General features: G+C 50.0%; 1 protein-coding gene and 48 non-coding genes across 51 annotated transcripts in view; 1 reads left to right on the forward strand and 48 right to left on the reverse strand.

Moving 5' to 3' along the window:
• The window catches only part of ldhba (lactate dehydrogenase Ba), a 55,218-nt gene that overhangs the window by 13,146 nt on the left and 18,032 nt on the right, over window positions 1-24,040 (forward strand). The window lies entirely within an intron of this gene.
• Window positions 175-246, reverse strand: trnam-cau (transfer RNA methionine (anticodon CAU)). The gene has a single exon. It is a non-coding gene; the product is annotated as a tRNA-Met (tRNA).
• trnak-cuu (transfer RNA lysine (anticodon CUU)) lies at window positions 258-330 on the reverse strand. Its single transcript has one exon. It is a non-coding gene; the product is annotated as a tRNA-Lys (tRNA).
• trnam-cau (transfer RNA methionine (anticodon CAU)) lies at window positions 1,148-1,219 on the reverse strand. The gene has a single exon. It is a non-coding gene; the product is annotated as a tRNA-Met (tRNA).
• trnak-cuu (transfer RNA lysine (anticodon CUU)) lies at window positions 1,232-1,304 on the reverse strand. Its single transcript has one exon. It is a non-coding gene; the product is annotated as a tRNA-Lys (tRNA).
• trnam-cau (transfer RNA methionine (anticodon CAU)) lies at window positions 1,878-1,949 on the reverse strand. Its single transcript has one exon. It is a non-coding gene; the product is annotated as a tRNA-Met (tRNA).
• trnak-cuu (transfer RNA lysine (anticodon CUU)) lies at window positions 2,938-3,010 on the reverse strand. Its single transcript has one exon. It is a non-coding gene; the product is annotated as a tRNA-Lys (tRNA).
• Window positions 3,182-3,254, reverse strand: trnak-cuu (transfer RNA lysine (anticodon CUU)). The gene has a single exon. It is a non-coding gene; the product is annotated as a tRNA-Lys (tRNA).
• Window positions 3,828-3,899, reverse strand: trnam-cau (transfer RNA methionine (anticodon CAU)). Its single transcript has one exon. It is a non-coding gene; the product is annotated as a tRNA-Met (tRNA).
• trnak-cuu (transfer RNA lysine (anticodon CUU)) lies at window positions 3,912-3,984 on the reverse strand. Its single transcript has one exon. It is a non-coding gene; the product is annotated as a tRNA-Lys (tRNA).
• trnam-cau (transfer RNA methionine (anticodon CAU)) lies at window positions 5,533-5,604 on the reverse strand. Its single transcript has one exon. It is a non-coding gene; the product is annotated as a tRNA-Met (tRNA).
• Window positions 5,617-5,689, reverse strand: trnak-cuu (transfer RNA lysine (anticodon CUU)). The gene has a single exon. It is a non-coding gene; the product is annotated as a tRNA-Lys (tRNA).
• trnam-cau (transfer RNA methionine (anticodon CAU)) lies at window positions 6,752-6,823 on the reverse strand. The gene has a single exon. It is a non-coding gene; the product is annotated as a tRNA-Met (tRNA).
• Window positions 7,241-7,312, reverse strand: trnam-cau (transfer RNA methionine (anticodon CAU)). The gene has a single exon. It is a non-coding gene; the product is annotated as a tRNA-Met (tRNA).
• On the reverse strand, window positions 8,055-8,127 carry trnak-cuu (transfer RNA lysine (anticodon CUU)). The gene has a single exon. It is a non-coding gene; the product is annotated as a tRNA-Lys (tRNA).
• Window positions 9,437-9,508, reverse strand: trnam-cau (transfer RNA methionine (anticodon CAU)). Its single transcript has one exon. It is a non-coding gene; the product is annotated as a tRNA-Met (tRNA).
• Window positions 9,521-9,593, reverse strand: trnak-cuu (transfer RNA lysine (anticodon CUU)). Its single transcript has one exon. It is a non-coding gene; the product is annotated as a tRNA-Lys (tRNA).
• On the reverse strand, window positions 10,658-10,729 carry trnam-cau (transfer RNA methionine (anticodon CAU)). The gene has a single exon. It is a non-coding gene; the product is annotated as a tRNA-Met (tRNA).
• Window positions 11,388-11,459, reverse strand: trnam-cau (transfer RNA methionine (anticodon CAU)). Its single transcript has one exon. It is a non-coding gene; the product is annotated as a tRNA-Met (tRNA).
• Window positions 11,472-11,544, reverse strand: trnak-cuu (transfer RNA lysine (anticodon CUU)). The gene has a single exon. It is a non-coding gene; the product is annotated as a tRNA-Lys (tRNA).
• trnam-cau (transfer RNA methionine (anticodon CAU)) lies at window positions 12,122-12,193 on the reverse strand. Its single transcript has one exon. It is a non-coding gene; the product is annotated as a tRNA-Met (tRNA).
• Window positions 12,206-12,278, reverse strand: trnak-cuu (transfer RNA lysine (anticodon CUU)). Its single transcript has one exon. It is a non-coding gene; the product is annotated as a tRNA-Lys (tRNA).
• trnam-cau (transfer RNA methionine (anticodon CAU)) lies at window positions 13,343-13,414 on the reverse strand. The gene has a single exon. It is a non-coding gene; the product is annotated as a tRNA-Met (tRNA).
• trnak-cuu (transfer RNA lysine (anticodon CUU)) lies at window positions 13,427-13,499 on the reverse strand. Its single transcript has one exon. It is a non-coding gene; the product is annotated as a tRNA-Lys (tRNA).
• Window positions 14,073-14,144, reverse strand: trnam-cau (transfer RNA methionine (anticodon CAU)). Its single transcript has one exon. It is a non-coding gene; the product is annotated as a tRNA-Met (tRNA).
• trnak-cuu (transfer RNA lysine (anticodon CUU)) lies at window positions 14,157-14,229 on the reverse strand. The gene has a single exon. It is a non-coding gene; the product is annotated as a tRNA-Lys (tRNA).
• trnak-cuu (transfer RNA lysine (anticodon CUU)) lies at window positions 14,887-14,959 on the reverse strand. Its single transcript has one exon. It is a non-coding gene; the product is annotated as a tRNA-Lys (tRNA).
• Window positions 15,532-15,603, reverse strand: trnam-cau (transfer RNA methionine (anticodon CAU)). The gene has a single exon. It is a non-coding gene; the product is annotated as a tRNA-Met (tRNA).
• On the reverse strand, window positions 15,616-15,688 carry trnak-cuu (transfer RNA lysine (anticodon CUU)). The gene has a single exon. It is a non-coding gene; the product is annotated as a tRNA-Lys (tRNA).
• Window positions 16,020-16,091, reverse strand: trnam-cau (transfer RNA methionine (anticodon CAU)). The gene has a single exon. It is a non-coding gene; the product is annotated as a tRNA-Met (tRNA).
• Window positions 16,104-16,176, reverse strand: trnak-cuu (transfer RNA lysine (anticodon CUU)). Its single transcript has one exon. It is a non-coding gene; the product is annotated as a tRNA-Lys (tRNA).
• trnam-cau (transfer RNA methionine (anticodon CAU)) lies at window positions 16,750-16,821 on the reverse strand. The gene has a single exon. It is a non-coding gene; the product is annotated as a tRNA-Met (tRNA).
• trnak-cuu (transfer RNA lysine (anticodon CUU)) lies at window positions 16,834-16,906 on the reverse strand. Its single transcript has one exon. It is a non-coding gene; the product is annotated as a tRNA-Lys (tRNA).
• trnam-cau (transfer RNA methionine (anticodon CAU)) lies at window positions 17,238-17,309 on the reverse strand. Its single transcript has one exon. It is a non-coding gene; the product is annotated as a tRNA-Met (tRNA).
• Window positions 17,322-17,394, reverse strand: trnak-cuu (transfer RNA lysine (anticodon CUU)). Its single transcript has one exon. It is a non-coding gene; the product is annotated as a tRNA-Lys (tRNA).
• trnam-cau (transfer RNA methionine (anticodon CAU)) lies at window positions 17,968-18,039 on the reverse strand. The gene has a single exon. It is a non-coding gene; the product is annotated as a tRNA-Met (tRNA).
• On the reverse strand, window positions 18,052-18,124 carry trnak-cuu (transfer RNA lysine (anticodon CUU)). The gene has a single exon. It is a non-coding gene; the product is annotated as a tRNA-Lys (tRNA).
• trnak-cuu (transfer RNA lysine (anticodon CUU)) lies at window positions 19,271-19,343 on the reverse strand. Its single transcript has one exon. It is a non-coding gene; the product is annotated as a tRNA-Lys (tRNA).
• Window positions 19,431-19,502, reverse strand: trnam-cau (transfer RNA methionine (anticodon CAU)). The gene has a single exon. It is a non-coding gene; the product is annotated as a tRNA-Met (tRNA).
• Window positions 19,515-19,587, reverse strand: trnak-cuu (transfer RNA lysine (anticodon CUU)). Its single transcript has one exon. It is a non-coding gene; the product is annotated as a tRNA-Lys (tRNA).
• On the reverse strand, window positions 20,245-20,317 carry trnak-cuu (transfer RNA lysine (anticodon CUU)). The gene has a single exon. It is a non-coding gene; the product is annotated as a tRNA-Lys (tRNA).
• trnam-cau (transfer RNA methionine (anticodon CAU)) lies at window positions 21,624-21,695 on the reverse strand. The gene has a single exon. It is a non-coding gene; the product is annotated as a tRNA-Met (tRNA).
• Window positions 22,115-22,186, reverse strand: trnam-cau (transfer RNA methionine (anticodon CAU)). The gene has a single exon. It is a non-coding gene; the product is annotated as a tRNA-Met (tRNA).
• On the reverse strand, window positions 22,199-22,271 carry trnak-cuu (transfer RNA lysine (anticodon CUU)). The gene has a single exon. It is a non-coding gene; the product is annotated as a tRNA-Lys (tRNA).
• trnak-cuu (transfer RNA lysine (anticodon CUU)) lies at window positions 22,929-23,001 on the reverse strand. The gene has a single exon. It is a non-coding gene; the product is annotated as a tRNA-Lys (tRNA).
• Window positions 23,574-23,645, reverse strand: trnam-cau (transfer RNA methionine (anticodon CAU)). The gene has a single exon. It is a non-coding gene; the product is annotated as a tRNA-Met (tRNA).
• trnak-cuu (transfer RNA lysine (anticodon CUU)) lies at window positions 23,658-23,730 on the reverse strand. Its single transcript has one exon. It is a non-coding gene; the product is annotated as a tRNA-Lys (tRNA).
• trnam-cau (transfer RNA methionine (anticodon CAU)) lies at window positions 23,818-23,889 on the reverse strand. Its single transcript has one exon. It is a non-coding gene; the product is annotated as a tRNA-Met (tRNA).
• Window positions 23,902-23,974, reverse strand: trnak-cuu (transfer RNA lysine (anticodon CUU)). Its single transcript has one exon. It is a non-coding gene; the product is annotated as a tRNA-Lys (tRNA).

Consider the following 24,040-nt stretch of genomic DNA (forward strand, 5'->3'; position numbering starts at 1 on the left):
CGGATAAACTCCAGGACCCAATGTGGGGCTCAAACCCACGACCCTGAGATTAAGATTCTCATGGTCTACCAACTGAGCTAGCCGGGCTGTTCTTATAAGCAATTGTAGTTCTTTCTGCCAACCAACATCACAGCTAGTAAAGGCTAGACCTCTGTTGCCAAAGAACTAAAATATTAGCAGAGGATGGTTTCGATCCATCGACCTCTGGGTTATGGGCCCAGCACGCTTCCGCTGCGCCACTCTGCTTACAAGGCTTGCGCCCAACGTGGGGCTCGAACCCACGACCCTGAGATTAAGAGTCTCATGCTCTACCGACTGAGCTAGCCGGGCTGTTCTTCTAACCAATTCTAGTTCTTTCTGCCAACCAACATCACAGCTAGCACGGGCTAGACCTCTGTTACCAAAGAACTAAAATATTAGCAGAGAATGGTTTCGATCCATCGACCTCTGGGTTATGGGCCCAGCATGCTTCCGCTGTGCCAGTCTGCTTGCTTGCTCCTGCACCCATTGTGGGGCTCTTCCTGACAACTCTGACATTAAGAGTTATCTACCAACTGAGCTAGCCGTGCTGTTCTCGTAAGTAATTCTAGCTCTTTCGACCAACCAACTTCACAGCGAGTACCGTCCAATGTCTGTTCCCCAAGACAAGACCTAAAATATTAGCAGAGGATGGTTTCGATCCATCATCCTCTGGATTATGGCCCCATCATACTTCGCTGCACCACTCTGCGGATAAGCTCCAGGACCCAACGTGGGGCTCAAACCCTCGACCCTGAGATTAAGATTCTCATGGTCTACCGACTGAGCTAGCCGGGCTGTTCTTATAAGCAATTGTAGTTCTTTCTGCCAACCAACATCACAGCTAGTACAGGCTAGACCTCTGTTGCCAAAGAACTAAAATATTAGCAGAGGATGGTTTCGATCCATCCACCTCTGGGTTATGGGCCCAGCACGCTTCCGCTGCGCCACTCTGCTTACAAGTTCTTGCGCCCAACGTGGTGCTCCAACCCACGACCCTGAGATTAAGAGTCTCATGCTCTACCGACTGAGCTAGCCGGGCTGTTCTTCTAACCAATTCTAGTTCTTTCTGCCAACCAACATCACAGCTAGCACGGGCTAGACCTCTGTTGCCAAAGAACTAAAATATTAGCAGAGGATGGTTTCGATCCATCGACCTCTGGGTTATGGGCCCAGCACGCTTCCGCTGCGCCACTCTGCTTACAAGTTCTTGCGCCCAACGTGGGGCTCGAACCCACGACCCTGAGATTAAGAGTCTCATGCTCTACCGACTGAGCTAGCCGGGCTGTTCTTCTAACCAATTCTAGTTCTTTCTGCCAACCAACATCACAGCTAGCACGGGCTAGACCTCTGTTGCCAAAGAACTAAAATATTAGCAGAGGATGGTTTCGATCAATCGACCTCTGGGTTATGGGCCCAGCATGCTTCCGCTGTGCCAGTCTGCTTGCTTGCTCCTGCACCCATTGTGGGGCTCTTCCTGACAACTCTGACATTAAGAGTTATCTACCAACTGAGCTAGCCGTGCTGTTCTCGTAAGTAATTCTAGCTCTTTCGACCAACCAACTTCACAGCGAGTACCGTCCAATGTCTGTTCCCCAAGACAAGACCTAAAATATTAGCAGAGGATGGTTTCGATCCATCATCCTCTGGATTATGGCCCCATCATACTTCGCTGCACCACTCTGCGGATAAGCTACAGGACCCAACGTGGGGCTCAAACCCTCGACCATGAGATTAAGATTCTCATGGTCTACCGACTGAGCTAGCCGGGCTGTTCTTATAAGCAATTGTAGTTCTTTCTGCCAACCAACATCACAGCTAGTACCGGCTAGACCTCTGTTGCCAAAGAACTAAAATATTAGCAGAGGATGGTTTCGATCCATCGACCTCTGGGTTATGGGCCCAGCACGCTTCCGCTGCGCCACTCTGCTTACTTGCTCCTGCACCCATTATGGGGCTCTTCCTGACGACTCTGTCAGTAAGAGTGTCATGCTCTACTGACTGAGCTAGCCGGGCTGTTCTTGTAAGTAATCTTGTTCTTTCCACCATCCAACTTCACAGCGAGTACCGTCTAATCTCTGTCCCCATGACAAGACCTAAGACATTATCAGGGGATTGTTTCGATCCATCATCCTCTGGATTATGGCCCCATTATACTTCCGCTGCACCACTCTGCGGATAAGCTCCAGGACCCAACGTGGGGCTCAAACCCTCGACCCTGAGATTAAGATTCTCATGGTCTACCGACTGAGCTAGCCGGGCTGTTCTTATAAGCAATTGTAGTTCTTTCTGCCAACCAACATCACAGCTAGTACAGGCTAGACCTCTGTTGCCAAAGAACTAAAATATTAGCAGAGGGTGGTTTCGATCCATCGACCTCTGGGTTATGGGCCCAGCATGCTTCCGCTGTGCCAGTCTGCTTGCTTGCTCCTGCACCCATTGTGGGGCTCTTCCTGACAACTCTGACATTAAGAGTTATCTACCAACTGAGCTAGCCGTGCTGTTCTCGTAAGTAATTCTAGCTCTTTCGACCAACCAACTTCACAGCGAGTACCGTCCAATGTCTGTTCCCCAAGACAAGACCTAAAATATTAGCAGAGGATGGTTTCGATCCATCATCCTCTGGATTATGGCCCCATCATACTTAGCTGCACCACTCTGCGGATAAGCTCCAGGACCCAACGTGGGGCTCAAACCCTCGACCCTGAGATTAAGATTCTCATGGTCTACCGACTGAGCTAGCCGGGCTGTTCTTATAAGCAATTGTAGTTCTTTCTGCCAACCAACATCACAGCTAGTACAGGCTAGACCTCTGTTGCCAAAGAACTAAAATATTAGCAGAGGGTGGTTTCGATCCATCGACCTCTGGGTTATGGGCCCAGCACGCTTCCGCTGCGCCACTCTGCTTACAAGTTCTTGCGCCCAACGTGGGGCTCGAACCCACGACCCTGAGATTAAGAGTCTCATGCTCTACCGACTGAGCTAGCCGGGCTGTTCTTCTAACCAATTCTAGTTCTTTCTGCCAACCAACATCACAGCTAGCACGGGCTAGACCTCTGTTGCCAAAGAACTAAAATATTAGCAGAGGATGGTTTCGATCCATCGACCTCTGGGTTATGGGCCCAGCAAGCTTCCGCTGCGCCACTCTGCTTACAAGTTCTTGCGCCCAACGTGGGGCTCGAACCCACGACCCTGAGAGTAAGAGTCTCATGCTCTACCGACTGAGCTAGCCGGGCTGTTCTTCTAACCAATTCTAGTTCTTTCTCCCAACCAACATCACAGCTAGCACGGGCTAGACCTCTGTTGCCAAAGAACTAAAATATTAGCAGAGGATGGTTTCGATCCATCGACTTCTGGGTTATGGGCCCAGCATGCTTCCGCTGCCCCACTCTTTTTGCTTGCTCCTGCACCCATTGTGGGGCTCTTCCTGACAACTCTGACATTAAGAGTTATCTACCAACTGAGCTAGCCGTGCTGTTCTCGTAAGTAATTCTAGCTCTTTCGACCAACCAACTTCACAGCGAGTACCGTCCAATGTCTGTTCCCCAAGACAAGACCTAAAATATTAGCAGAGGATGGTTTCGATCCATCATCCTCTGGATTATGGCCCCATCATACTTCGCTGCACCACTCTGCGGATAAGCTACAGGACCCAACGTGGGGCTCAAACCCTCGACCATGAGATTAAGATTCTCATGGTCTACCGACTGAGCTAGCCGGGCTGTTCTTATAAGCAATTGTAGTTCTTTCTGCCAACCAACATCACAGCTAGTACCGGCTAGACCTCTGTTGCCAAAGAACTAAAATATTAGCAGAGGATGGTTTCGATCCATCGACCTCTGGGTTATGGGCCCAGCACGCTTCCGCTGCGCCACTCTGCTTACAAGTTCTCGCGCCCAACGTGGGGCTCGAACCCACGACCCTGAGATTAAGAGTCTCATGCTCTACCGACTGAGCTAGCCGGGCTGTTCTTCTAACCAATTCTAGTTCTTTCTGCCAACCAACATCACAGCTAGCACGGGCTAGACCTCTGTTGCCAAAGAACTAAAATATTAGCAGAGGATGGTTTCGATCCATTGACCTCTGGGTTATGGCCCAGCACGCTTCCGCTGCGCCACTCTGCTTACTTGCTCCTGCACCCATTATGGGGCTCTTCCTGACGACTCTGTCAGTAAGAGTGTCATGCTCTACTGACTGAGCTAGCCGGGCTGTTCTTGTAAGTAATCTTGTTCTTTCCACCATCCAACTTCACAGCGAGTACCGTCTAATCTCTGTCCCCATGACAAGACCTAAGACATTATCAGGGGATTGTTTCAATCCATCATCCTCTGGATTATGGCCCCATCATACTTCCGCTGCACCACTCTGCGGATAAGCTCCAGGACCCAACGTGGGGCTCAAACCCTCGACCCTGAGATTAAGATTCTCATGGTCTACCGACTGAGCTAGCCGGGCTGTTCTTATAAGCAATTGTAGTTCTTTCTGCCAACCAACATCACAGCTAGTACAGGCTAGACCTCTGTTGCCAAAGAACTAAAATATTAGCAGAGGATGGTTTCGATCCATCGACCTCTGGGTTATGGGCCCAGCATGCTTCCGCTGCGCCACTCTTCTTGCTTGCTCCTGCACCCATTGTGGGGCTCTTCCTGACAACTCTGACATTAAGAGTTATCTACCAACTGAGCTAGCCGTGCTGTTCTCGTAAATAATTCTAGCTCTTTCGACCAACCAACTTCACAGCGAGTACCGTCCAATGTCTGTTCCCCAAGACAAGACCTAAAATATTAGCAGAGGATGGTTTCGATCCATCATCCTCTGGATTATGGCCCCATCATACTTCGCTGCACCACTCTGCGGATAAGCTACAGGACCCAACGTGGGGCTCAAACCCTCGACCATGAGATTAAGATTCTCATGGTCTACCGACTGAGCTAGCCGGGCTGTTCTTATAAGCAATTGTAGTTCTTTCTGCCAACCAACATCACAGCTAGTACAGGCTAGACCTCTGTTGCCAAAGAACTAAAATATTAGCAGAGGATGGTTTCGATCCATCGACTTCTGGGTTATGGGCCCAGCATGCTTCCGCTGCCCCACTCTTTTTGCTTGCTCCTGCACCCATTGTGGGGCTCTTCCTGACAACTCTGACATTAAGAGTTATCTACCAACTGAGCTAGCCGTGCTGTTCTCGTAAGTAATTCTAGCTCTTTCGACCAACCAACTTCACAGCGAGTACCGTCCAATGTCTGTTCCCCAAGACAAGACCTAAAATATTAGCAGAGGATGGTTTCGATCCATCATCCTCTGGATTATGGCCCCATCATACTTCGCTGCACCACTCTGCGGATAAGCTACAGGACCCAACGTGGGGCTCAAACCCTCGACCATGAGATTAAGATTCTCATGGTCTACCGACTGAGCTAGCCGGGCTGTTCTTATAAGCAATTGTAGTTCTTTCTGCCAACCAACATCACAGCTAGTACCGGCTAGACCTCTGTTGCCAAAGAACTAAAATATTAGCAGAGGATGGTTTCGATCCATCGACCTCTGGGTTATGGGCCCAGCACGCTTCCGCTGCGCCACTCTGCTTACAAGTTCTTGCGCCCAACGTGGGGCTCGAACCCACGACCCTGAGATTAAGAGTCTCATGCTCTACCGACTGAGCTAGCCGGGCTGTTCTTCTAACCAATTCTAGTTCTTTCTGCCAACCAACATCACAGCTAGCACGGGCTAGACCTCTGTTGCCAAAGAACTAAAATATTAGCAGAGGATGGTTTCGATCCATTGACCTCTGGGTTATGGCCCAGCACGCTTCCGCTGCGCCACTCTGCTTACTTGCTCCTGCACCCATTATGGGGCTCTTCCTGACGACTCTGTCAGTAAGAGTGTCATGCTCTACTGACTGAGCTAGCCGGGCTGTTCTTGTAAGTAATCTTGTTCTTTCCACCATCCAACTTCACAGCGAGTACCGTCTAATCTCTGTCCCCATGACAAGACCTAAGACATTATCAGGGGATTGTTTCAATCCATCATCCTCTGGATTATGGCCCCATCATACTTCCGCTGCACCACTCTGCGGATAAGCTCCAGGACCCAACGTGGGGCTCAAACCCTCGACCCTGAGATTAAGATTCTCATGGTCTACCGACTGAGCTAGCCGGGCTGTTCTTATAAGCAATTGTAGTTCTTTCTGCCAACCAACATCACAGCTAGTACAGGCTAGACCTCTGTTGCCAAAGAACTAAAATATTAGCAGAGGATGGTTTCGATCCATCGACCTCTGGGTTATGGGCCCAGCATGCTTCCGCTGCGCCACTCTTCTTGCTTGCTCCTGCACCCATTGTGGGGCTCTTCCTGACAACTCTGACATTAAGAGTTATCTACCAACTGAGCTAGCCGTGCTGTTCTCGTAAATAATTCTAGCTCTTTCGACCAACCAACTTCACAGCGAGTACCGTCCAATGTCTGTTCCCCAAGACAAGACCTAAAATATTAGCAGAGGATGGTTTCGATCCATCATCCTCTGGATTATGGCCCCATCATACTTCGCTGCACCACTCTACGGATAAGCTACAGGACCCAACGTGGGGCTCAAACCCTCGACCATGAGATTAAGATTCTCATGGTCTACCGACTGAGCTAGCCGGGCTGTTCTTATAAGCAATTGTAGTTCTTTCTGCCAACCAACATCACAGCTAGTACCGGCTAGACCTCTGTTGCCAAAGAACTAAAATATTAGCAGAGGATGGTTTCGATCCATCGACCTCTGGGTTATGGGCCCAGCACGCTTCCGCTGCGCCACTCTGCTTACTTGCTCCTGCACCCATTATGGGGCTCTTCCTGACGACTCTGTCAGTAAGAGTCATGCTCTACTGACTGAGCTAGCCGGGCTGTTCTTGTAAGTAATCTTTTTCTTTCCACCATCCAACTTCACAGCGAGTACCGTCTAATATCTGTTCCCCAAGACAAGACCTAAGACATTATCAGGGGATTGTTTCGATCCATCATCCTCTGGATTATGGCCCCATCATACTTCTGCTGCACCACTCTGCGGATAAGCTCCAGGACCCAATGTGGGGCTCAAACCCTCGACCCTGAGATTAAGATTCTCATGGTCTACCGACTGAGCTAGCCGGGCTGTTCTTATAAGCAATTGTAGTTCTTTCTGCCAACCAACATCACAGCTAGTACAGGCTAGACCTCTGTTGCCAAAGAACTAAAATATTAGCAGAGGATGGTTTCGATCCATCGACCTCTGGGTTATGGGCCCAGCACGCTTCCGCTGCGCCACTCTGCTTACAAGTTCTTGCGCCCAACGTGGGGCTCGAGCCCACGACCCTGAGATTAAGAGTCTCATGCCCTACCGACTGAGCTAGCCGGGCTGTTCTTCTAACCAATTCTAGTTCTCTCTGCCAACCAACATCACAGCTAGCACGAGCTAGACCTCTGTTGCCAAAGAACTAAAATATTAGCAGAGAATGGTTTCGATCCATCGACCTCTGGGTTATGGGCCCAGCATGCTTCCGCGGTGCCAGTCTGCTTGCTTGCTCCTGCACCCATTGTGGGGCTGTTCCTGACAACTCTGACATTAAGAGTTATCTACCAACTGAGCTAGCCGTGCTGTTCTCGTAAGTAATTCTAGCTCTTTCGACCAACCAACTTCACAGCGAGTACCGTCCAATGTCTGTTCCCCAAGACAAGACCTAAAATATTAGCAGAGGATGGTTTCGATCCATCATCCTCTTGATTATGGCCCCATCATACTTCGCTGCACCACTCTGCGGATAAGCTCCAGGACCCAAGGTGGGGCTCAAACCCTCGACCCTGAGATTAAGATTCTCATGGTCTACCGACTGAGCTAGGCGGGCTATTCTTATAAGCAATTGTAGTTCTTTCTGCCAACCAACATCACAGCTAGTACCGGCTAGACCTCTGTTGCCAAAGAACTAAAATATTAGCAGAGGATGGTTTCGATCCATCCACCTCTGGGTTATGGGCCCAGCACGCTTCCGCTGCGCCACTCTGCTTACAAGTTCTTGCGCCCAACGTGGGGCTCGAACCCACGACCCTGAGATTAAGAGTCTCATGCTCTACCGACTGAGCTAGCCGGGCTGTTCTTCTAACCAATTCTAGTTCTTTCTGCCAACCAACATCACAGCTAGCACGGGCTAGACCTCTGTTGCCAAAGAACTAAAATATTAGCAGAGGATGGTTTCGATCCATCGACTTCTGGGTTATGGGCCCAGCATGCTTCCACTGCCCCACTCTTTTTGCTTGCTCCTGCACCCATTGTGGGGCTCTTCCTGACAACTCTTACATTAAGAGTTATCTACCAACTGAGCTAGCCGTGCTGTTCTCGTAAGTAATCTTGTTCTTTCCACCATCCAACTTCACAGCGAGTACCGTCTAATCTCTGTTCCCCAAGAAAAGACCTAAGACATTATCAGGGGATTGTTTCGATCCATCATCCTCTGGATTATGGCCCCATCATACTTCGCTGCACCACTCTGCGGATAAACTCCAGGACCCAATGTGGGGCTCAAACCCACGACCCTGAGATTAAGATTCTCATGGTCTACCAACTGAGCTAGCCGTGCTGTTCTCGTAAATAATTCTAGCTCTTTCGACCAACCAACTTCACAGCGAGTACCGTCCAATGTCTGTTCCCCAAGACAAGACCTAAAATATTAGCAGAGGATGGTTTCGATCCATCATCCTCTTGATTATGGCCCCATCATACTTCGCTGCACCACTCTGCGTATAAGCTCCAGGACCCAAGGTGGGGCTCAAACCCACGACCCTTAGATTAAGATTCTCATGGTCTACCGACTGAGCTAGCCGGGCTGTTCTTATAAGCAATTGTAGTTCTTTCTGCCAACCAACATCACAGCTAGTACAGGCTAGACCTCTGTTGCCAAAGAACTAAAATATTAGCAGAGGATGGTTTCGATCCATCGACCTCTGGGTTATGGGCCCAGCATGCTTCCGCTGCGCCACTCTTCTTGCTTGCTCCTGCACCCATTGTGGGGCTCTTCCTGACGACTCTTTCAGTAAGAGTGTCATGCTCTACTGACTGAGCTAGCCGGGCTGTTCTTGTAAGTAATCTTGTTCTTTCCACCATCCAACTTCACAGCGAGTACCGTCTAATCTCTGTCCCCATGACAAGACCTAAGACATTATCAGGGGATTGTTTCGATCCATCATCCTCTGGATTATGGCCCCATCATACTTCCGCTGCACCACTCTGCGGATAAGCTCCAGGACCCAACGTGGGGCTCAAACCCTCGACCCTGAGATTAAGATTCTCATGGTCTCCCGACTGAGCTAGCCGGGCTGTTCTTATAAGCAATTGTAGTTCTTTCTGCCAACCAACATCACAGCTAGTAAAGGCTAGACCTCTGTTGCCAAAGAACTAAAATATTAGCAGAGGATGGTTTCGATCCATCGACCTCTGGGTTATGGGCCCAGCACGCTTCCGCTGCGCCACTCTGCTTACAAGGTCTTGCGCCCAACGTGGGGCTCGAACCCACGACCCTGAGATTAAGAGTCTCATGCTCTACCGACTGAGCTAGCCGGGCTGTTCTTCTAACCAATTCTAGTTCTTTCTGCCAACCAACATCACAGCTAGCACGGGCTAGACCTCTGTTACCAAAGAACTAAAATATTAGCAGAGAATGGTTTCGATCCATCGACCTCTGGGTTATGGGCCCAGCATGCTTCCGCTGTGCCAGTCTGCTTGCTTGCTCCTGCACCCATTGTGGGGCTCTTCCTGACAACTCTGACATTAAGAGTTATCTACCAACTGAGCTAGCCGTGCTGTTCTCGTAAGTAATTCTAGCTCTTTCGACCAACCAACTTCACAGCGAGTACCGTCCAATGTCTGTTCCCCAAGACAAGACCTAAAATATTAGCAGAGGATGGTTTCGATCCATCATCCTCTGGATTATGGCCCCATCATACTTCGCTGCACCACTCTGCGGATAAGCTACAGGACCCAACGTGGGGCTCAAACCCTCGACCATGAGATTAAGATTCTCATGGTCTACCGACTGAGCTAGCCGGGCTGTTCTTATAAGCAATTGTAGTTCTTTCTGCCAACCAACATCACAGCTAGTACCGGCTAGACCTCTGTTGCCAAAGAACTAAAATATTAGCAGAGGATGGTTTCGATCCATCGACCTCTGGGTTATGGGACCAGCACGCTTCCGCTGCGCCACTCTGCTTACTTGCTCCTGCAGCCATTATGGGGCTCTTCCTGACGACTCTGTCAGTAAGAGTGTCATGCTCTACTGACTGAGCTAGCCGGGCTGTTCTTGTAAGTAATCTTTTTCTTTCCACCATCCAACTTCACAGCGAGTACCGTCTAATCTCTGTTCCCCAAGACAAGACCTAAGACATTATCAGGGGATTGTTTCGATCCATCATCCTCTGGATTATGGCCCCATCATACTTCTGCTGCACCACTCTGCGGATAAGCTCCAGGACCCAATGTGGGGCTCAAACCCTCGACCCTGAGATTAAGATTCTCATGGTCTACCGACTGAGCTAGCCGGGCTGTTCTTATAAGCAATTGTAGTTCTTTCTGCCAACCAACATCACAGCTAGTACAGGCTAGACCTCTGTTGCCAAAGAACTAAAATATTAGCAGAGGATGGTTTCGATCCATCGACCTCTGGGTTATGGGCCCAGCACGCTTCCGCTGCGCCACTCTGCTTACAAGTTCTTGCGCCCAACGTGGGGCTCGAACCCACGACCCTGAGATTAAGAGTCTCATGCCCTACCGACTGAGCTAGCGGGGCTGTTCTTCTAACCAATTCTAGTTCTTTCTGCCAACCAACATCACAGCTAGCACGAGCTAGACCTCTGTTGCCAAAGAACTAAAATATTAGCAGAGAATGGTTTCGATCCATCGACCTCTGGGTTATGGGCCCAGCATGCTTCCGCTGTGCCAGTCTGCTTGCTTGCTCCTGCACCCATTGTGGGGCTGTTCCTGACAACTCTGACATTAAGAGTTATCTACCAACTGAGCTAGCCGTGCTGTTCTCGTAAGTAATTCTAGCTCTTTCGACCAACCAACTTCACAGCGAGTACCGTCCAATGTCTGTTCCCCAAGACAAGACCTAAAATATTAGCAGAGGATGGTTTCGATCCATCATCCTCTTGATTATGGCCCCATCATACTTCGCTGCACCACTCTGCGGATAAGCTCCAGGACCCAAGGTGGGGCTCAAACCCTCGACCCTGAGATTAAGATTCTCATGGTCTACCGACTGAGCTAGGCGGGCTGTTCTTATAAGCAATTGTAGTTCTTTCTGCCAACCAACATCACAGCTAGTACCGGCTAGACCTCTGTTGCCAAAGAACTAAAATATTAGCAGAGGATGGTTTCGATCCATCGACCTCTGGGTTATGGGCCCAGCACGCTTCCGCTGCGCCACTCTGCTTACAAGTTCTTGCGCCCAACGTGGGGCTCGAACCCACGACCCTGAGATTAAGAGTCTCATGCTCTACCGACTGAGCTAGCCGGGCTGTTCTTCTAACCAATTCTAGTTCTTTCTGCCAACCAACATCACAGCTAGCACGGGCTAGACCTCTGTTGCCAAAGAACTAAAATATTAGCAGAGGATGGTTTCGATCCATCGACTTCTGGGTTATGGGCCCAGCATGCTTCCGCTGCCCCACTCTTTTTGCTTGCTCCTGCACCCATTGTGGGGCTCTTCCTGACGACTCTGTCAGTAAGAGTGTCATGCTCTACTGACTGAGCTAGCCGGGCTGTTCTTGTAAGTAATCTTGTTCTTTCCACCATCCAACTTCACAGCGAGTACCGTCTAATCTCTGTCCCCATGACAAGACCTAAGACATTATCAGGGGATTGTTTCGATCCATCATCCTCTGGATTATGGCCCCATCATACTTCCGCTGCACCACTCTGCGGATAAGCTCCAGGACCCAACGTGGGGCTCAAACCCTCGACCCTGAGATTAAGATTCTCATGGTCTACCGACTGAGCTAGCCGGGCTGTTCTTATAAGCAATTGTAGTTCTTTCTGCCAACCAACATCACAGCTAGTAAAGGCTAGACCTCTGTTGCCAAAGAACTAAAATATTAGCAGAGGATGGTTTCGATCCATCGACCTCTGGGTTATGGGCCCAGCACGCTTCCGCTGCGCCACTCTGCTTACAAGGTCTTGCGCCCAACGTGGGGCTCGAACCCACGACCCTGAGATTAAGAGTCTCATGCTCTACCGACTGAGCTAGCCGGGCTGTTCTTCTAACCAATTCTAGTTCTTTCTGCCAACCAACATCACAGCTAGCACGGGCTAGACCTCTGTTACCAAAGAACTAAAATATTAGCAGAGAATGGTTTCGATCCATCGACCTCTGGGTTATGGGCCCAGCATGCTTCCGCTGTGCCAGTCTGCTTGCTTGCTCCTGCACCCATTGTGGGGCTCATCCTGACAACTCTGACATTAAGAGTTATCTACCAACTGAGCTAGCCGTGCTGTTCTCGTAAGTAATTCTAGCTCTTTCAACCAACCAACTTCACAGCGAGTACCGTCCAATGTCTGTTCCCCAAGACAAGACCTAAAATATTAGCAGAGGATGGTTTCGATCCATCATCCTCTGGATTATGGCCCCATCATACTTCGCTGCACCACTCTGCGGATAAGCTACAGGACCCAACGTGGGGCTCAAACCCTCGACCATGAGATTAAGATTCTCATGGTCTACCGACTGAGCTAGCCGGGCTGTTCTTATAAGCAATTGTAGTTCTTTCTGCCAACCAACATCACAGCTAGTACCGGCTAGACCTCTGTTGCCAAAGAACTAAAATATTAGCAGAGGATGGTTTCGATCCATCGACCTCTGGGTTATGGGACCAGCACGCTTCCGCTGCGCCACTCTGCTTACTTGCTCCTGCAACCATTATGGGGCTCTTCCTGATGACTCTGTCAGTAAGAGTGTCATGCTCTACTGAGTGAGCTAGCCGGGCTGTTCTTGTAAGTAATCTTTTTCTTTCCACCATCCAACTTCACAGCGAGTACCGTCTAATCTCTGTTCCCCAAGACAAGACCTAAGACATTATCAGGGGATTGTTTCGATCCATCATCCTCTGGATTATGGCCCCATCATACTTCTGCTGCACCACTCTGCGGATAAGCTCCAGGACCCAATGTGGGGCTCAAACCCTCGACCCTGAGATTAAGATTCTCATGGTCTACCGACTGAGCTAGCCGGGCTGTTCTTATAAGCAATTGTAGTTCTTTCTGCCAACCAACATCACAGCTAGTACCGGCTAGACCTCTGTTGCCAAAGAACTAAAATATTAGCAGAGGATGGTTTCGATCCATCGACCTCTGGGTTATGGGCCCAGCACGCTTCCGCTGCGCCACTCTGCTTACAAGTTCTTGCGCCCAACGTGGGGCTCGAACCCACGACCCTGAGATTAAGAGTCTCATGCCCTACCGACTGAGCTAGCCGGGCTGTTCTTCTAACCAATTCTAGTTCTTTCTGCCAACCAACATCACAGCTAGCACGAGCTAGACCTCTGTTGCCAAAGAACTAAAATATTAGCAGAGAATGGTTTCGATCCATCGACCTCTGGGTTATGGGCCCAGCATGCTTCCGCTGTGCCAGTCTGCTTGCTTGCTCCTGCACCCATTGTGGGGCTGTTCCTGACAACTCTGACATTAAGAGTTATCTACCAACTGAGCTAGCCGTGCTGTTCTCGTAAGTAATTCTAGCTCTTTCGACCAACCAACTTCACAGCGAGTACCGTCCAATGTCTGTTCCCCAAGACAAGACCTAAAATATTAGCAGAGGATGGTTTCGATCCATCATCCTCTTGATTATGGCCCCATCATACTTCGCTGCACCACTCTGCGGATAAGCTCCAGGACCCAATGTGGGGCTCAAACCCTCGACCCTGAGATTAAGATTCTCATGGTCTACCGACTGAGCTAGCCGGGCTGTTCTTATAAGCAATTGTAGTTCTTTCTGCCAACCAACATCACAGCTAGTACAGGCTAGACCTCTGTTGCCAAAGAACTAAAATATTAGCAGAGGATGGTTTCGATCCATCGACCTCTGGGTTATGGGCCCAGCACGCTTCCGCTGCGCCACTCTGCTTACAAGTTCTTGCGCCCAACGTGGGGCTCGAACCCACGACCCTGAGATTAAGAGTCTCATGCCCTACCGACTGAGCTAGCCGGGCTGTTCTTCTAACCAATTCTAGTTCTTTCTGCCAACCAACATCACAGCTAGCACGAGCTAGACATCTGTTGCCAAAGAACTAAAATATTAGCAGAGAATGGTTTTGATCCATCGACCTCTGGGTTATGGGCCCAGCATGCTTCCGCTGTGCCAGTCTGCTTGCTTGCTCCTGCACCCATTGTGGGGCTGTTCCTGACAACTCTGACATTAAGAGTTATCTACCAACTGAGCTAGCCGTGCTGTTCTCGTAAGTAATTCTAGCTCTTTCGACCAACCAACTTCACAGCGAGTACCGTCCAATGTCTGTTCCCCAAGACAAGACCTAAAATATTAGCAGAGGATGGTTTCGATCCATCATCCTCTTGATTATGGCCCCATCATACTTCGCAGGACCACTCTGCGGATAAGCTCCAGGACCCAAGGTGGGGCTCAAACCCTCGACCCTGAGATTAAGATTCTCATGGTCTACCGACTGAGCTAGGCGGGCTGTTCTTATAAGCAATTGTAGTTCTTTCTGCCAACCAACATCACAGCTAGTACCGGCTAGACTTCTGTTGCCAAAGAACTAAAATATTAGCAGAGGATGGTTTCGATCCATCCACCTCTGGGTTATGGGCCCAGCACGCTTCCGCTGCGCCACTCTGCTTACAAGTTCTTGCGCCCAACGTGGGGCTCGAACCCACGACCCTGAGATTAAGAGTCTCATGCTCTACCGACTGAGCTAGCCGGGCTGTTCTTCTAACCAATTCTAGTTCTTTCTGCCAACCAACATCACAGCTAGCACGGGCTAGACCTCTGTTGCCAAAGAACTAAAATATTAGCAGAGGATGGTTTCGATCCATCGACTTCTGGGTTATGGGCCCAGCATGCTTCCGCTGCCCCACTCTTTTTGCTTGCTCCTGCACCCATTGTGGGGCTCTTCCTGACAACTCTGACATTAAGAGTTATCTACCAACTGAGCTAGCCGTGCATTTCTCGTAAGTAATCTTGTTCTTTCGACCAACCAACTTCACAGCGAGTACCGTCCAATGTCTGTTCCCCAAGACAAGACCTAAAATAGTAGCAGAGGATGGTTTCGATCCATCATCCTCTGGATTATGGCCCCATCATACTTCGCTGCACCACTCTGCGGATAAGCTCCAGGACCCAACGTGGGGCTCAAACCCTCGACCCTGAGATTAAGATTCTCATGGTCTACCGACTGAGCTAGCCGGGCTGTTCTTATAAGCAATTGTAGTTCTTTCTGCCAACCAACATCACAGCTAGCACGGGCTAGACCTGTGTTGCCAAAGAACTAAAATATTAGCAGAGGATGGTTTCGATCCATCGACCTCTGGGTTATGGGCCCAGCACGCTTCCGCTGCGCCACTCTGCTTACAAGTTCTTGCGCCCAACGTGGGGCTCGAACCCACGACCCTGAGATTAAGAGTCTCATGCTCTACCGACTGAGCTAGCCGGGCTGTTCTTCTAACCAATTCTAGTTCTTTCTGCCAACCAACATCACAGCTAGCACGGGCTAGACCTCTGTTGCCAAAGAACTAAAATATTAGCAGAGGATGGTTTCGATCCATCGACTTCTGGGTTATGGGCCCAGCACGCTTCCGCTGCGCCACTCTGCTTACAAGTTCTTGCGCCCAACGTGGTGCTCCAACCCACGACCCTGAGATTAAGAGTCTCATGCTCTACCGACTGAGCTAGCCGGGCTGTTCTTCTAACCAATTCTAGTTCTTTCTGCCAACCAACATCACAGCTAGCACGGGCTAGACCTCTGTTGCCAAAGAACTAAAATATTAGCAGAGGATGGTTTCGATCCATCGACCTCTGGGTTATGGGCCCAGCACGCTTCCGCTGCGCCACTCTGCTTACAAGTTCTTGCGCCCAACGTGGGGCTCGAACCCACGACCCTGAGATTAAGAGTCTCATGCTCTACCGACTGAGCTAGCCGGGCTGTTCTTCTAACCAATTCTAGTTCTTTCTGCCAACCAACATCACAGCTAGCACGGGCTAGACCTCTGTTGCCAAAGAACTAAAATATTAGCAGAGGATGGTTTCGATCCATCGACTTCTGGGTTATGGGCCCAGCATGCTTCCGCTGCCCCACTCTTTTTGCCTGCTCCTGCACCCATTGTGGGGCTCTTCCTGACAACTCTGACATTAAGAGTTATCTACCAACTGAGCTAGCCGTGCTGTTCTCGTAAGTAATTCTAGCTCTTTCGACCAACCAACTTCACAGCGAGTACCGTCCAATGTCTGTTCCCCAAGACAAGACCTAAAATAGTAGCAGAGGATGGTTTCGATCCATCATCCTCTGGATTATGGCCCCATCATACTTCGCTGCACCACTCTGCGGATAAGCTCCAGGACCCAACGTGGGGCTCAAACCCTCGACCCTGAGATTAAGATTCTCATGGTCTACCGACTGAGCTAGCCGGGCTGTTCTTATAAGCAATTGTAGTTCTTTCTGCCAACCAACATCACAGCTAGCACGGGCTAGACCTCTGTTGCCAAAGAACTAAAATATTAGCAGAGGATGGTTTCGATCCATCGACCTCTGGGTTATGGGCCCAGCACGCTTCCGCTGCGCCACTCTGCTTACAAGTTCTTGCGCCCAACGTGGGGCTCGAACCCACGACCCTGAGATTAAGAGTCTCATGCTCTACCGACTGAGCTAGCCGGGCTGTTCTTCTAACCAATTCTAGTTCTTTCTGCCAACCAACATCACAGCTAGCACGGGCTAGACCTCTGTTGCCAAAGAACTAAAATATTAGCAGAGGATGGTTTCGATCCATCGACTTCTGGGTTATGGGCCCAGCACGCTTCCGCTGCGCCACTCTGCTTACAAGTTCTTGCGCCCAACGTGGTGCTCCAACCCACGACCCTGAGATTAAGAGTCTCATGCTCTACCGACTGAGCTAGCCGGGCTGTTCTTCTAACCAATTCTAGTTCTTTCTGCCAACCAACATCACAGCTAGCACGGGCTAGACCTCTGTTGCCAAAGAACTAAAATATTAGCAGAGGATGGTTTCGATCCATCGACCTCTGGGTTATGGGCCCAGCACGCTTCCGCTGCGCCACTCTGCTTACAAGTTCTTGCGCCCAACGTGGGGCTCGAACCCACGACCCTGAGATTAAGAGTCTCATGCTCTACCGACTGAGCTAGCCGGGCTGTTCTTCTAACCAATTCTAGTTCTTTCTGCCAACCAACATCACAGCTAGCACGGGCTAGACCTCTGTTGCCAAAGAACTAAAATATTAGCAGAGGATGGTTTCGATCCATCGACTTCTGGGTTATGGGCCCAGCATGCTTCCGCTGCCCCACTCTTTTTGCCTGCTCCTGCACCCATTGTGGGGCTCTTCCTGACAACTCTGACATTAAGAGTTATCTACCAACTGAGCTAGCCGTGCTGTTCTCGTAAGTAATTCTAGCTCTTTCGACCAACCAACTTCACAGCGAGTACCGTCCAATGTCTGTTCCCCAAGACAAGACCTAAAATATTAGCAGAGGATGGTTTCGATCCATCATCCTCTGGATTATGGCCCCATCATACTTCGCTGCACCACTCTGCGGATAAGCTCCAGGACCCAACGTGGGGCTCAAACCCTCGACCATGAGATTAAGATTCTCATGGTCTACCGACTGAGCTAGCCGGGCTGTTCTTATAAGCAATTGTAGTTCTTTCTGCCAACCAACATCACAGCTAGTACCGGCTAGACCTCTGTTGCCAAAGAACTAAAATATTAGCAGAGGATGGTTTCGATCCATCGACCTCTGGGTTATGGGCCCAGCACGCTTCCGCTGCGCCACTCTGCTTACAAGTTCTCGCGCCCAACGTGGGGCTCGAACCCACGACCCTGAGATTAAGAGTCTCATGCTCTACCGACTGAGCTAGCCGGGCTGTTCTTCTAACCAATTCTAGTTCTTTCTGCCAACCAACATCACAGCTAGCACGGGCTAGACCTCTGTTGCCAAAGAACTAAAATATTAGCAGAGGATGGTTTCGATCCATTGACCTCTGGGTTATGGCCCAGCACGCTTCCGCTGCGCCACTCTGCTTACTTGCTCCTGCACCCATTATGGGGCTCTTCCTGACGACTCTGTCAGTAAGAGTGTCATGCTCTACTGACTGAGCTAGCCGGGCTGTTCTTGTAAGTAATCTTGTTCTTTCCACCATCCAACTTCACAGCGAGTACCGTCTAATCTCTGTCCCCATGACAAGACCTAAGACATTATCAGGGGATTGTTTCGATCCATCATCCTCTGGATTATGGCCCCATCATATTTCCGCTGCACCACTCTGCGGATAAGCTCCAGGACCCAACGTGGGGCTCAAACCCTCGACCCTGAGATTAAGATTCTCATGGTCTACCGACTGAGCTAGCCGGGCTGTTCTTATAAGCAATTGTAGTTCTTTCTGCCAACCAACATCACAGCTAGTACAGGCTAGACCTCTGTTGCCAAAGAACTAAAATATTAGCAGAGGGTGGTTTCGATCCATCGACCTCTGGGTTATGGGCCCAGCATGCTTCCGCTGTGCCAGTCTGCTTGCTTGCTCCTGCACCCATTGTGGGGCTCTTCCTGACAACTCTGACATTAAGAGTTATCTACCAACTGAGCTAGCCGTGCTGTTCTCGTAAGTAATTCTAGCTCTTTCGACCAACCAACTTCACAGCGAGTACCGTCCAATGTCTGTTCCCCAAGACAAGACCTAAAATATTAGCAGAGGATGGTTTCGATCCATCATCCTCTGGATTATGGCCCCATCATACTTAGCTGCACCACTCTGCGGATAAGCTCCAGGACCCAACGTGGGGCTCAAACCCTCGACCCTGAGATTAAGATTCTCATGGTCTACCGACTGAGCTAGCCGGGCTGTTCTTATAAGCAATTGTAGTTCTTTCTGCCAACCAACATCACAGCTAGTACAGGCTAGACCTCTGTTGCCAAAGAACTAAAATATTAGCAGAGGGTGGTTTCGATCCATCGACCTCTGGGTTATGGGCCCAGCACGCTTCCGCTGCGCCACTCTGCTTACAAGTTCTTGCGCCCAACGTGGGGCTCGAACCCACGACCCTGAGATTAAGAGTCTCATGCTCTACCGACTGAGCTAGCCGGGCTGTTCTTCTAACCAATTCTAGTTCTTTCTGCCAACCAACATCACAGCTAGCACGGGCTAGACCTCTGTTGCCAAAGAACTAAAATATTAGCAGAGGATGGTTTCGATCCATCGACCTCTGGGTTATGGGCCCAGCACGCTTCCGCTGCGCCACTCTGCTTACAAGTTCTTGCGCCCAACGTGGGGCTCGAACCCACGACCCTGAGAGTAAGAGTCTCATGCTCTACCGACTGAGCTAGCCGGGCTGTTCTTCTAACCAATTCTAGTTCTTTCTGCCAACCAACATCACAGCTAGCACGGGCTAGACCTCTGTTGCCAAAGAACTAAAATATTAGCAGAGGATGGTTTCGATCCATCGACTTCTGGGTTATGGGCCCAGCATGCTTCCGCTGCCCCACTCTTTTTGCTTGCTCCTGCACCCATTGTGGGGCTCTTCCTGACAACTCTGACATTAAGAGTTATCTACCAACTGAGCTAGCCGTGCTGTTCTCGTAAGTAATTCTAGCTCTTTCGACCAACCAACTTCACAGCGAGTACCGTCCAATGTCTGTTCCCCAAGACAAGACCTAAAATATTAGCAGAGGATGGTTTCGATCCATCATCCTCTGGATTATGGCCCCATCATACTTCGCTGCACCACTCTGCGGATAAGCTACAGGACCCAACGTGGGGCTCAAACCCTCGACCATGAGATTAAGATTCTCATGGTCTACCGACTGAGCTAGCCGGGCTGTTCTTATAAGCAATTGTAGTTCTTTCTGCCAACCAACATCACAGCTAGTACCGGCTAGACCTCTGTTGCCAAAGAACTAAAATATTAGCAGAGGATGGTTTCAATCCATCGACCTCTGGGTTATGGGCCCAGCACGCTTCCGCTGCGCCACTCTGCTTACAAGTTCTTGCGCCCAACGTGGGGCTCGAACCCACGACCCTGAGATTAAGAGTCTCATGCTCTACCGACTGAGCTAGCCGGGCTGTTCTTCTAACCAATTCTAGTTCTTTCTGCCAACCAACATCACAGCTAGCACGGGCTAGACCTCTGTTGCCAAAGAACTAAAATATTAGCAGAGGATGGTTTCGATCCATTGACCTCTGGGTTATGGCCCAGCACGCTTCCGCTGCGCCACTCTGCTTACTTGCTCCTGCACCCATTATGGGGCTCTTCCTGACGACTCTGTCAGTAAGAGTGTCATGCTCTACTGACTGAGCTAGCCGGGCTGTTCTTGTAAGTAATCTTGTTCTTTCCACCATCCAACTTCACAGCGAGTACCGTCTAATCTCTGTCCCCATGACAAGACCTAAGACATTATCAGGGGATTGTTTCGATCCATCATCCTCTGGATTATGGCCCCATCATACTTCCGCTGCACCACTCTGCGGATAAGCTCCAGGACCCAACGTGGGGCTCAAACCCTCGACCCTGAGATTAAGATTCTCATGGTCTACAGACTGAGCTAGCCGGGCTGTTCTTATAAGCAATTGTAGTTCTTTCTGCCAACCAACATCACAGCTAGTACAGGCTAGACCTCTGTTGCCAAAGAACTAAAATATTAGCAGAGGATGGTTTCGATCCATCGACCTCTGGGTTATGGGCCCCGCACGCTTCCGCTGCGCCACTCTGCTTACAAGTTCTTGCGCCCATCGTGGGTCTCGAACCCACGACCCTGAGATTAAGAGTCTCATGCTCTACCGACTGAGCTAGCCGGGCTGTTCTTCTAACCAATTCTAGTTCTTTCTGCCAACCAACATCACAGCTAGCACGGGCTAGACCTCTGTTGCCAAAGAACTAAAATATTAGCAGAGGATGGTTTCGATCCATCGACCTCTGGGTTATGGGCCCAGCATGCTTCCGCTGCGCCACTCTTCTTGCTTGCTCCTGCACCCATTGTGGGGCTCTTCCTGACAACTCTGACATTAAGAGTTATCTACCAACTGAGCTAGCCGTGCTGTTCTCGTAAATAATTCTAGCTCTTTCGACCAACCAACTTCACAGCGAGTACCGTCCAATGTCTGTTCCCCAAGACAAGACCTAAAATATTAGCAGAGGATGGTTTCGATCCATCATCCTCTGGATTATGGCCCCATCATACTTCGCTGCACCACTCTGCGGATAAGCTACAGGACCCAACGTGGGGCTCAAACCCTCGACCATGAGATTAAGATTCTCATGGTCTACCGACTGAGCTAGCCGGGCTGTTCTTATAAGCAATTGTAGTTCTTTCTGCCAACCAACATCACAGCTAGTACCGGCTAGACCTCTGTTGCCAAAGAACTAAAATATTAGCAGAGGATGGTTTCGATCCATCGACCTCTGGGTTATGGGCCCAGCACGCTTCCGCTGCGCCACTCTGCTTACTTGCTCCTGCACCCATTATGGGGCTCTTCCTGACGACTCTGTCAGTAAGAGTGTCATGCTCTACTGACTGAGCTAGCCGGGCTGTTCTTGTAAGTAATCTTTTTCTTTCCACCATCCAACTTCACAGCGAGTACCGTCTAATCTCTGTTCCCCAAGACAAGACCTAAGACATTATCAGGGGATTGTTTCGATCCATCATCCTCTGGATTATGGCCCCATCATACTTCTGCTGCACCACTCTGCGGATAAGCTCCAGGACCCAATGTGGGGCTCAAACCCTCGACCCTGAGATTAAGATTCTCATGGTCTACCGACTGAGCTAGCCGGGCTGTTCTTAAAAGCAATTGTAGTTCTTTCTGCCAATCAACATCACAGCTAGTACAGGCTAGACCTCTGTTGCCAAAGAACTAAAATATTAGCAGAGGATGGTTTCGATCCATCGACCTCTGGGTTATGGGCCCAGCACGCTTCCGCTGCGCCACTCTGCTTACAAGTTCTTGCGCCCAACGTGGGGCTCGAACCCACGACCCTGAGATTAAGAGTCTCATGCCCTACCGACTGAGCTAGCCGGGCTGTTCTTCTAACCAATTCTAGTTCTTTCTGCCAACCAACATCACAGCTAGCACGAGCTAGACCTCTGTTGCCAAAGAACTAAAATATTAGCAGAGAATGGTTTCGATCCATCGACCTCTGGGTTATGGGCCCAGCATGCTTCCGCTGTGCCAGTCTGCTTGCTTGCTCCTGCACCCATTGTGGGGCTGTTCCTGACAACTCTGACATTAAGAGTTATCTACCAACTGAGCTAGCCGTGCTGTTCTCGTAAGTAATTCTAGCTCTTTCGACCAACCAACTTCACAGCGAGTACCGTCCAATGTCTGTTCCCCAAGACAAGACCTAAAATATTAGCAGAGGATGGTTTCGATCCATCATCCTCTTGATTATGGCCCCATCATACTTCGCTGCACCACTCTGCGGATAAGCTCCAGGACCCAAGGTGGGGCTCAAACCCTCGACCCTGAGATTAAGATTCTCATGGTCTACCGACTGAGCTAGGCGGGCTGTTCTTATAAGCAATTGTAGTTCTTTCTGCCAACCAACATCACAGCTAGTACCGGCTAGACCTCTGTTGCCAAAGAACTAAAATATTAGCAGAGGATGGTTTCGATCCATCCACCTCTGGGTTATGGGCCCAGCACGCTTCCGCTGCGCCACTCTGCTTACAAGTTCTTGCGCCCAACGTGGGGCTCGAACCCACGACCCTGAGATTAAGAGTCTCATGCTCTACCGACTGAGCTAGCCGGGCTGTTCTTCTAACCAATTCTAGTTCTTTCTGCCAACCAACATCACAGCTAGCACGGGCCAGACCTCTGTTGCCAAAGAACTAAAATATTAGCAGAGGATGGTTTCGATCCATCGACTTCTGGGTTATGGGCCCAGCATGCTTCCACTGCCCCACTCTTTTTGCTTGCTCCTGCACCCATTGTGGGGCTCTTCCTGACAACTCTGACATTAAGAGTTATCTACCAACTGAGCTAGCCGTGCTGTTCTCGTAAGTAATCTTGTTCTTTCCACCATCCAACTTCACAGCGAGTACCGTCTAATCTCTGTTCCCCAAGACAAGACCTAAGACATTATCAGGGGATTGTTTCGATCCATCATCCTCTGGATTATGGCCCCATCATACTTCGCTGCACCACTCTGCGGATAAGCTCCAGGACCCAACGTGGGGCTCAAACCCTCGACCCTGAGATTAAGATTCTCATGGTCTACCGACTGAGCTAGCCGGGCTGTTCTTATAAGCAATTGTAGTTCTTTCTGCCAACCAACATCACAGCTAGTACAGGCTAGACCTCTGTTGCCAAAGAACTAAAATATTAGCAGAGGATGGTTTCGATCCATCGACCTCTGGGTTATGGGCCCAGCACGCTTCCGCTGCGCCACTCTGCTTACAAGTTCTTGCGCCCAACGTGGGGCTCAAACCCACGACCCTGAGATTAAGAGTCTCATGCTCTACCGACTGAGCTAGCCGGGCTGTTCTTCTAACCAATTCTAGTTCTTTCTGCCAACCAACATCACAGCTAGCACGGGCTAGACCTCTGTTGCCAAAGAACTAAAATATTAGCAGAGGATGGTTTCGATCCATCGACCTCTGGGTTATGGGCCCAGCACGCTTCCGCTGCGCCACTCTGCTTACAAGTTCTTGCGCCCAACGTGGGGCTCGAACCCACGACCCTGAGAGTAAGAGTCTCATGCTCTACCGACTGAGCTAGCCGGGCTGTTCTTCTAACCAATTCTAGTTCTTTCTGCCAACCAACATCACAGCTAGCACGGGCTAGACCTCT

Source organism: Antennarius striatus, chromosome 22 (genome assembly GCF_040054535.1).
Source record: "Antennarius striatus isolate MH-2024 chromosome 22, ASM4005453v1, whole genome shotgun sequence".
Classification (NCBI taxonomy): Eukaryota; Metazoa; Chordata; class Actinopteri; order Lophiiformes; family Antennariidae; genus Antennarius; species Antennarius striatus.